The sequence below is a fragment of the Amblyomma maculatum genome, chromosome 1 (assembly GCF_055883805.1).
Source record: "Amblyomma maculatum isolate TAMU_Amacu chromosome 1, ASM5588380v1, whole genome shotgun sequence".
NCBI lineage: Eukaryota > Metazoa > Arthropoda > Arachnida > Ixodida > Ixodidae > Amblyomma > Amblyomma maculatum.
In genome coordinates, this window is record NC_139344.1 from 207,735,630 (window position 1) to 207,739,140 (window position 3,511).

Here is a 3,511-nt window from a genome sequence, read left to right on the forward strand (position 1 = left end):
AGCCAGTTGGGGGCACATTACGCTGATGGCACAACATAGTATCTGGGCTCTCTCTGCACAAGCTACAGAGCCACGCATGCTAGGATTTGTGCCAGATGTGGTCCACCCTGCACAAAAGGCACTGGCAGATGGGAGCTCGATATGGGTGTAAACCACTTTTTGCACTTTCACTGACAATTTTTGTGTGGACATTTCATATATTGAACTCGCACAGTAATTTTCCAACATCTCCACACTTTAAGATGATTTGTTTAAATTTTGCCAAGAAGTTCCAAAGGCATGGCTAAAAGCACAGTGAGACTTGGTGCTGCTCTGAGGATCTTTTGCATAGTCGTCTTGGTATATGAGTGGGATGTGAAGCCTTTGTGCCATATGATGTTAATGCCCAAAGGCAGCTTCCTCGCTTACTTAGAAGTCGAGCTACAAAAAAGCCATCTTTTTAGGCACTTTCTTTTGCTCATTAGCTTCTGCCTGACATTAGCTTCACCAATCGATTTTTCAGACGCCCTATTTACCGGACCTGCCTGATTACTGGGATTCTGCCATGGCACCATCACACACATCATCACTGCAATTTTGTTTTTCTCGAACGTCAAACTTATGTTGCATGCATCCCACATAGCAGGCACCACTAGCTGTGAGGAGTTAATGAACCAGTTACTCCCCAAAATCTAGCTGCAACAGAGCTCTCCTCCATGGGGGAATGGGCGAAGTGCAAGGCTATTGCATGACCATATGCGACGGTGCGAGGCTTGCATGTAGCTGCAAGCGAGAGCGTTACGATGGCACGAGTTCGCTTGAACACACCGATTCCCAAGTGTGGGGGAAAAAAACCCACAAAAACTGGCAGTCTGTTTAGTGCCCTGAAACCATCCGCTACCAATTGACAACAGACGGCGGTTTTACTTCATTTTGCAATACACCGAGTGTCCTAATAAACACGGCCTCCAAGAAAGGTTTGCGTTCCAACTCCATTGCTGGAGCTCGCGAGACAGAGCCAATTTTTTTTCCGCTCTTTTTCATGCGGGGGGGGGGGGGGGGGGGGGGGGGGGGGGGAACCCGCTGATGTAGACTAACGTGGGAGCAGCGATGCTCTGCCCAAACTGGTTTGCTGGGATCCGGCGCCTCTTTGAACATGCCGCTCCGACTAATGTGTGGCTTTCCTGCAGAAACAGATCGATTGACCAGTTTTTCAAGCCTCTTGGTAAATAAAGTTATGGTTTCGAATTCGTTTTTTTTGGACTGCCTGGTTTTCCGAATGCTTTTTTGGCCCCCCAATGGTCTGAAAAAGTAGTCTGCAACTGTACTGCAGCCTTACTCCTTGCACAAATTCACTCCTGCAAGGTTGACCTTCATGTTACAATCTTGGTCACATTACATTTGCCAAAATGTCAATTGTGCCATGGCATCCCCCCTTCTCCTGGAGACCCTACTAGCTGCACATGCCCTCACAGCTCCAAGCCATTTTTTTCGGAAAGGCATACATGTTTCTTCGTTATTGCCTCATCCATCATCTCCATCACAGATCGTGAAATGCTTTATGGGTGCCTGTAAACACATAACATTGTTTTTTACACTATGTAACCTCCTTCTCCCCCCCCTAAATCTGTGCTCTGCATTATTGTGAGCAGAAGTAAGAAAGCCCCTGCCAGAGTGCGTGAGGCAAGGGCCTTTCTTACAGGCACGTGTCAGGTATTCCGAATATAGATATAAATTTTGTTCAAAATGGCAGTGCTAGTTGAACTAGTATGCACTACAACATCGTTTGTAGGGAGAGGCCTTGTGGCCAATGACTTGAGCTCTTTCCATTGAAAGAAATGTATTAGGTTTAAACAGCCTGCAAATGCTCTGTACAAAAGCGGTAATAACAGAGAGAGCCACATTCATTTCACAGGTCAAGTCTGATTTTTCTTCCAATTCATGTGCAGCCATAAAATTTTGACCCATGCTCATATTCTGCTGCTGCTCTGCCAGTGCCAATCAAGTAGCATTTCTGTACAATAAAATCTTGTTTCATGAGAAAGCTGTACAAAGAAGTGAATAACGTAATGTGCAAGATGTAACGACCATGAAATTTAGCACTATATTTTTTTTATGAATATAATGAAGTGGCAGCTAAGCAGTCATTGTACTTATTTTGAAATATAACAGTTCTAGTTTACCTAATGTGATGCATCTCTTTCATTTCAGCTATGAAAAGGAAAAGAAAAAAAAGAAACAGGTATTCACGCAGTACTATCTGCAGGCCCCGTTGCTGCACTACATCAAGCAAATTCAACGCTGCAGACTACTGTCGTCAGATTGTGCTGTTTCGTTGCATAAGAGACAACATGCACGGAAACAGCACAAGCGATATACAAGACTCTCTGCACCAAGAACGCCTCATCACAAACCAGTGCACCTGCGTGTAACAGCTTAATGGTCATTATATGGTTTGTTAGATTGGTGGTAGATTACGACTGTTAATAAAAACAATGCTGAACTGTGTCATAATGCACTTGGTTCATCATAGGTACCCCTGCAAAACCTGTTTTAACAAACTGAAATATTTTATAAATATTTGTTTTAATTCAACAAACCTCTTGAATAAAAAAAAAATGATCTCACCTTTAGTCAAGTTACTAGTAGTTTCTACATGAAAGTAGCAGCATGGCTGCAAATTTGAAGCATATTGTTAATAAATGGTTAGTTTTACATTGAAAAAAAAAAAAATTACTATAACGTAACATGTCGCATTGGGCAAAAAAGAAAATTGCCCTGCCCGAACTGTTTACTGTAATGCAAGAGCTAGACCAACACCACAATGAGCAAAAAGTAGTGCAGCATGAAAATCCAGTGGCTCGGTTCAGGACATTGTTTGATGCTATGTAACAAGAATAAAATCCAACAAGGGGTCCACACCCCTTCTGCATTGTGCTTTGTGCTGTTGTTTAAATTTAACTTTTGTTCCAAGTTCAGAAAAGCAATGCTCTGAACAGTGTGCACATGCAAAAGTGAGGGAAGAAAGTCTGCGTTCAGTGCTTTGTATAATCCACATATATTTACCGAAACCTCCAGCATGTGTGGAACTGTGATATGGTCCAGTGCAGTACCCATTCTGAAGCAGTGCCAAGATTTTAGAAAATTTAATGCTGCTGTAGCATATGCTATTAGATGCATGGGGAAAACATTTATGTTCCTTGCAGGGCATTTAGACTGAGTAGACATCTGGTGCACTTAGTTGAAATTAGTTGATGCCAAGACCACTTAGTGGTTTTTAATACAAATGGCTATGCATGGGTGAAGGGAAAGGGGGGGATTTGCAGATAACTGGTTCTCCTGGTGCTGTTGTTCAGCACAAAATTTCTCAGGGAGGCATCCCCCCTCCCATCATTCAATCCACCATACTGAAACAGGATACATTTCTTAACAGCAAGGTTTTATTTGGGTTTAAATTACACCTCCCTGAGGATATTAAACACTTCATTCCTGGGTTTCAGCGAGGACGCAAACAATATGCACAAGACCGTGG

At 43.0% G+C, this 3,511-nt stretch overlaps 1 protein-coding gene across 3 annotated transcripts in view; it reads left to right on the forward strand.

The window, feature by feature from the left end:
- LOC146205455 (zinc finger protein ZFAT-like) overlaps positions 1–2,905 on the forward strand; it is a 117,366-nt gene extending 114,461 nt beyond the window's left edge. For 2 of the 3 annotated variants that reach the window (XM_084590139.1, XM_084590141.1), the window contains one exon: positions 2,191–2,905. The gene's annotated coding sequence lies outside the window, so the exon portion shown is untranslated. The remainder of the gene's footprint in view (positions 1–2,190) is intronic. The other variant, XM_084590140.1, reaches the window with a different exon arrangement.
- The last annotated feature ends 606 nt before the right edge of the window (positions 2,906–3,511 follow it).